Genomic DNA, 7694 nt, shown 5'->3' with positions numbered 1-7694 from the left:
AACAAGAGAGATATAATTAGAGGGTTAGAAGGAGAGGGAGGGAGAGAGGGGTGCAATCTGGACTCCAGCCTTCCTGTTTCTGGTTCTAGGTCCTTATGAGTTACTGTTCTCATTACAGTTTTGGAGCTCTGATAAAAAGACCCATGGTGCACACCTTTAATCCCATTACTCAGGAGGCAGAAGCAAGTGGATCTCTGAGTTTGAGGCCAACAGCCTGGTCTACACAGTGAGTTCCAGGACAGCCAGGGATACACAGAAAGACACTGTATCAGAAAAAGCCCTCTGAATTTGAGTGACAGTTATGTGGTTAGATCTGTATGGGGAGCCCCTGGCAGTGGGACCGGGACTTATCCTGGGTGCTTATCAACTGGCTTTTTGGAACACATTCCCTAGGGTGGGATACCTTGCTCAGCTGACACAGTGCGGAGGGGCTTGGTCCTGCCTCAACTTAGTATGACAGACTTTGTTGACTTTCCCAAGGGAGGCCTTACCCTCACTAGGGTGTGAATAGGGGGTGGGACTGGGGGAGGTGGGGGGCAGGAGAAGGGGAGGGAGGGGGAACTGGGATTGGTATGTAAAATAAAAAAAAGCTTTTTTAAAATAAATAAATATCAAGAAAAAACAAAAACAGGAAAAAAAATACTCAAAAAAAATACTGGCAAACTCCAAGAACACATCAAAACAATTGTCCACCATGATCAAGTAGGCTTCATCCCAGGGATGCAATGTTGGTTCAACATCTGAAAGTCTGTCAACGTAATACACCATATAAACAAACTCAAAGAAAAAACCACATGGTCATCTCACTAGATACAGAAAAGCCATTTGACAAAATCCAACACCCCTTCATGATAAAAGTCTTGGAGTGATCAGGAATACAGGAAACATACCTAAACATAATAAAGGAGATTACAGCAAGCCAACAGCCAACATCAAATTAAATGGAGAGAAACTCAAACAATTCCACTAAATTCAGGAACAAGGCAAGGCAGTCTGCTCTCACCATACTTATTCATTATAGTACTTAAAGTTCTAGCCAGCGCAATAAGACAACATAAGGAGATCACGGGGATACAAATTGGAAAAAAGAAGTCAATCTTTCCCCATTTGGAGATAACATGAATGACCCCAAAAAATTCAACCAAGGAACTGATACAGCTTATAAACACCTTCAGCAACATAGCAGGATACAAGATCAACTAAAAAAAATAGTGGTAGCCTTCCTATATACAATTGACAAACAGGCTGAGAAGGAAACCTCACCCTTTACAATAGTCACAAATGATATAAAATACCTTGTGGTAACTCTAAGTAAGCAACTAAAGGACCTATATGACAAGAACGTTAAGTCCCTGGAAAAAGATGTCAGAAAATGGAAAGTTCATCAATGCTCATGGATAGGCAGGACTAACATAGTAAAAATGGCAATTTTACCAAAAGCAATCTACAAATTCAATGCAATCTCCATCAAAATACCAACACAATTCTTAACAGACCTGGAAAGAATAATACTAAACTTCCTATGGAAGAACAAGAAACCCAGGATAGCCAAAAGAATCCTGTACAATAAAACCTCTGTAGGCATCATGATCCCTGACCTCAAGCTCTATTATAGAGCTACAGTAATAAAAACAGCTTGGTACTGGCATAAAAACTTACAAATGTACCAGTGGAATCAAATTGAAGACCCTGACATTAACCCACACACCTATGAACATATAATTTTCAACAAAGAAGCCAAAAGGGTACAATGGAAAAAAGAAAGCATATTCAACAAATGGTGCTGGCATAACTGGATATGAACATGTAGAAGGCTGCAAATAGATCCATATCTGTCACTGTGCACAAAACTTAAGTCCAAGTGCATCAAAGACCTCAACAAAAATACAGTTACTCTGAACCTCATAAAAGAGAAAGTAAGAAGTAGTCTTGAACCTATTAGGATAGAATTGTACTTCCTAAATATAACACCAATAGGACAGACACTGAGAGAAACAATCAAGAAGTGGGACCTCTTGAAACTGAGAAGCTTTTATAGATCAAAGGACATGGTTAACAAGACAAAGAGACAGCCTACAAAATGGGAAAGGGTCTTCACCAACCCCACATCTGACAGAGGGATGGTATCCAGCATATATAAAGAACTCAAGAAATTAGACATCAAAATGCCCAACAATCCAATTAAAAAATGAGCTATAGAACTAAACAGAGAATTATCAACAGAGGGAGCTCAAATGGCTGAAAGCCATTTAAGGAATTGCTCAACATCCCTAATCATCAAGAAAATGCAAATCAAAACGACTCTGAGTACCACCTTAAACCTGTCAGAAGGGCTAAGATCAAAATCACTGAAGACATCTTATGCTGGGGAGGATGTGGAGCAAGGGGAACTATCCTCCACTGCTGGTAAGAATGCAAGCTTGTACAGCCACTTTGGAATTCAATGTGGTGCTTTTTTAGAAAATTGGAAATCAATCTCCCCCAAGATCCAGCTATACCACTCTTGGGCATATACCCAAGAAATGCTCAATCATACCACAAGGGCACTTACTCAGCTATGTTCATATCAGCATTGTTTGTAATAGCCAGAACCTGGAGACAACCTAGATGCCCTGCAACTAAAGAATGGATAAATAAAATGTGGTACATATACACAATAGAGTACTACTCATCAGAGAAAAACAAAGAGGAGAATACTAGATGTAAAACAAAGGATGACTAGACTACTACTCACAACTCCAGGGATGCTACCTAAATAACAGAACCCTAAGAAAGACTGGGATTGCCCAATGACAGAAAAATGGATGAGATCTACATGAGCAAACTGGACATGAGGCAGAGGGTAATGAAGGGCAAGTGTCGAGGCAAAGAGAGCTTATAGAATTGGGAGATCCCAGGTGGCTCAAGAACAGAGAGGGAGAACAAGGAATAAGAGACCATGATAAATGAAGACCCCATGGGAATAGGAAGAAGCAAAGTACTAAAGAGGTCCACAGAAATCCATAAAGATACCTCCACAATAGACTACTGGCAATGGTTGAGAGAAAGCCCTTACTGACTTATTTTGGTGACAGGATGGCCAAACACCCTCACTGTCATGCTAGAATCTCATCCAATCTCATCCAATGACTGAGGGAAGCAGATGCAAAGATCCACGGCCAAGCCCCAGATGGAACTCCAAGAGTCCGTTGGCAAGAAAGAGGAGGGATTGTATGAGTGAGAATTGCTGAGACCAAGGTTGGAAAAAGCACAGGGACAAATAGCCAAACTAATGGAGACACAGGAACTATGAACCAATAGCTGAGGAGCCCCCAACTGGATCAGGCTCTCTGGATAAGTGATACAGTTGATTAGCTTTAACTGTTTGGGAGGCACCCAGGCAGTGGGACTGGGACCTGTCCTTAGTGTATGCGCTGCCTGTTTGGAACCTGGGGCTTAGGCAGGGACACTTGGCTCAGCCTGAGAGGAGGGGACTGGACCTGCCTGGACTGATTCTACCAGGGTGAGCTGAATCCCCAGAGGTGTCTTTGCCCTGGAGGAGATGGGAATAGGGGGTGTGCTGGGAGGAATGCAGGGGGGAGGTGACAGGAGTGGGGAGGACAGGGGAATCAGTGGCTGATATGTAAAATTAAATTAAGTTGTAAAATTAAATAAAAAATAAAGAAAAAAATTTTTAAAAAAGATGTGTTTAACAATTTTAAATGACATACTTTCCTGAAATGATTGTATCATTGTATGCTACCATTGGAAAGTTCCAGTGTGTCTACCTACTCTTCAAACTTTAATGTGTTGTTTGTTTGTTTGTTTGTTTGTTTGTTTGTTTTGCACTTTGAGTCTTGTTATGTACCCCAGGTTGACCTTGAAATAAAAAAATTCTCCTGAAAAAAAAGAGTATTGGTATTAACTCTTCTATGAAGATCTGGTAGAATTCTGCATTGAAGCCATCTGATACTGGGTGTTTTTGCTTGGGAGACTTTTAATGACCATTTCTATTTCCTTAGGGGTTATTGGTATATTTAAATAGTTTATTTGGTCTTGATTTTACTTAAGAATGTGCTACCTATCCAGAAAACTGTCCATTTCTTTTAGATTTTCCAATTTTGTGGAGTACATGTTTTTGAATTATGACCTGATGATTCTCTGTATTTCCTTTTAGTCAGTTGTTATGTCTCCCTTTTCATTTCTGATTTTGTTGATTTAGATGCTCGCTCTCTGCCTTTTGGTTAGTCTGGATAAGGGCTTGTCTATCTTGTTGATTTTCTCAAAGAACCAACTTTTTGTTTCATTGATTCTTTGTATTGTTCTCTTTGTTTCTATTGTATTGATTTCAGCTCTCACCTTGATTATTTCCAGGTGCCTATTCCTCTTGGGTGACTTTGCTTCTTCTTCTAGAACTTTCAGTTGTGTTTTTAAATCACTAATGTGAGATTGTTCCAACTTCTTTATATGGGCATTTAGTGCTATGAATTTCCCACTTAGCATTGCTTTCACGGTGTCCCATAAGTTTGGGTATGTAGTACATTCATTTTTGTTGATCTCTAGGAATTCTTTAATTTATTTCTTTATTTCTTCCTTGACCCATTACTGATTAAGTTGGGCATTATTCAGTTTCCATGAGATTGAAGGTTTTCTTTAAATTTTGTTGTTGTTGAAATCTAACTTTAAACCCTTGTGGTCTGGTAGAATACAGGAGGCTATTCCAATTTTTGGTATCTGTTGATATTTGCTTTGTGACCCAGTATGTGGTCGATTTTAGAGAATTTTCCATGGGGTGCTGAGAAGAAGGTATATTCTTTTTGTTAGGGTGGAATATCTGTAGATATCAATTAAGATCATTTAATGCATAACATCAGTTTAGTCCCTTATTTCTCTGTTAAGTTTTGATCTGGCAGATCTGACCAGTGGACATATTGGGTCTCTTACTATTAATGTGTGGGGTTTGGTGTGTGATTTAAGCTTTAGTAATGTATCTTTTACATAAGTGGGTGACCTTGTATTTGGAGCATAAATGTTCAGAACTGAAACTTCATCATGGTGGTCATTCCTGTGATGAGTATATAATGTCCTTCTCAATGTCTTTTGATTGATTTTAGTTAGATGTCTATTTTGTTGGATATTAGGGCATATACTCAAGGAATCTCAATCATACCACAAGGACACATGCTCAATTATGTTCATAAAAGCACTATTCATAATAGCCAGAACCTGGAAGCAACCTACATGCCCCTCAACTGAAGAATGGATAAAGAATATGTGGTACATATGCACAATGGTGTACTACTCAGCAGAGAAAAACAATGACATCATGAGGTTTGCAGGAAATAGAGGGAACTAGAAAAAAATTATCCTGAGTGAGGTAACCCAGACTCAGAAAGACAAACATGGTATGTACTCACTCGTGAGTGGATACTAGATGGAAAGTAAAGGATAACCAGACTGCAACCTATACCTCCAGAGAGACTAGCTTGTAAGTAGGACCCTAAGATAGACACAAGGATCGCCCAGTGATGGAGAAATGGATAAGATCTACATGAGCAATCTGGGGATGAGGGAGAGTAATGGAGGACAAGGGTCAGGGGAATAATGGCTTAGGGGAATGGGAGGTTTGAGAAGGATCAGGAACAGAGTAGGAGAACAAGCAAAGAGATACCATGATTTAAAAAAGGCACCATGGGACTAAGAAGAAGCAGAGTGCTAGGGAGGTCCCCAGGAATCCACAAAGATGACTCCATCATAGATTACTGGCTATGGTTGAGTGGATGCCTGAGCTGACCTACTCTGGTTGTCAGATGGCTGAATACCTTAACTGAAATCATAGAACCATCATACAACAACTGATGGAAGCAGATGCAGAAATTCATGCCCGGGTCCCAGTCAGAGCTCCAGAAGTCCAATCAACTAGAGAGAGGAGGAATGCTATGAGCAAGAAATACTGAGACTGGGATTGGAAAAAATACAGAGACAACTAGCCAAACTAGTGCAAACACATGAACTGTGGACCAATAGCTGAGGAGCACCCATGGCACTGGACTAGGCCCTCTGGATAAGTGAGACAGTTATTTAGCTTCTACTGTTTAGGGGGCCACCAGGTAGTAGGACTGGGACCGGTCCATGGTGCATGAGCCAGGTTTTTGGAACCTATAGCCATTGGTGAGACACTGTGCAGCCTTGGTGCAGGGAGAAGAGGCTTGGATCTGCCTCAACTGAATGTAACAGGCCTGGTGACTCCCCATGGGGGAAATTGCCTTGGAGAAGGTGGGAATAGGGAGTGGGTTAGTGGGGAAGACTGGAGGGTGGGAGGAAGGACGACAGGTAATATGTGGTTGACATTTAAAATGAATAGAAAATCTCTTAATAAAATTAAAAATAAATTATTTTTTTTAATTTAAAAAGGAATCATGTTGTATTGGGCAATACAAATCAAGAGACGGAAAAAAGCCCAAGAGAAAGCACAAGAATCAGAGACCCACTCATTCAACCACTCAGGATTCACACAAAGACACTAAACTGGGAGCCATAATCAAAATACAGAGAGCCTGGACCTGATTCATGCAGGTCCTGTGCATGTTATCTCACTCTCTGAGTTCATATGAGCATTGGATATGTTGGTGTAGAGGGGCTTGTATTCTTGTCATCCAACCACTCTGACTCTTACACTCTTTTTGTTCCCCCTATGAGGAGCCCTGGGCTCTGAATGGAGAAATTTATTTAGTGCTGGATGTTTCAAGATCTCTCACCTTTTTTATAGTGTATGGTGGAGGATCTCACTACTTGTACCCATCTGCTGTAGGAGGAACCTTTGCTGATGACAAGGGTAAAGACACTAGTTTTTATGTATAGGCGATTATCATTAGGAGTCATCTTATCACTAATTTTCTTTTCATAAATCTGTATGACTTAATTTAATCCTATGTCTCTGTGTTATCTAGACTCAGGTCTTGAGCATGTGAACAGTGTAGGGTAAGTTTTATCTTGTGGTGTGTGCCTTAGTCATATCAGTTATCTGTTCATTACTAGCTTTTTGTCACCATTGCCCCAGCTTATCTTTCAGGCAGTACAGTATTGTGTGTATAAAGTTTGTAGCTGGACAAGTGTTTACATTTCTCTTTTGTGAGCTTACAGAGTAGTTCCTATAACAAATACACTGGAACAGGGTAGACAAGACTCTATGTAGGATGTAGCTTGATGTCTCCATCTTCAATGAGTTCTGTAGGTGCCCTCTTAAGCAATGGAACCTTGCTGTCAGTGTGTGGAGAGCAATCTTTACTCTTAGCAACATCCTGGGTTTTTTTTCTGGATCCCTGTGGGTCACTTTTGGCCAAAACCTCAATCACATGTAACCCAATCAGGGTACTAAAAAATTTCATTTGGTGAAAAAGATAAGCATTTGGGACTCTGTATACCATAATATTGGCAACTTCATTAAAATGCATTCATGTACATATATATTTGAGGAAGTTTAAACTGAAATAGGGATCTATACTACCCTTCAAATGGCCTTAATTTTCAGATATTTCTCTCCATATTCTCTCCCATAACCTCCTCTCCCTGTCTTTTCCCCACTGGATCCTCCCATTCTAGCCCTCCACCCTTAGCCATCCCTAACTGTCTATTCAATATTACTTTCCTAATGAGATCAACTATTCCCCCCAGTCCCTCATCCTATACCTACTCTCTGTGGTTCCATCAATTGT

This window comes from Peromyscus maniculatus, chromosome 1 (assembly GCF_049852395.1).
Source record: "Peromyscus maniculatus bairdii isolate BWxNUB_F1_BW_parent chromosome 1, HU_Pman_BW_mat_3.1, whole genome shotgun sequence".
Taxonomy (NCBI): Eukaryota; Metazoa; Chordata; class Mammalia; order Rodentia; family Cricetidae; genus Peromyscus; species Peromyscus maniculatus.
Note: the sequence above shows the minus strand (reverse complement) of the source record.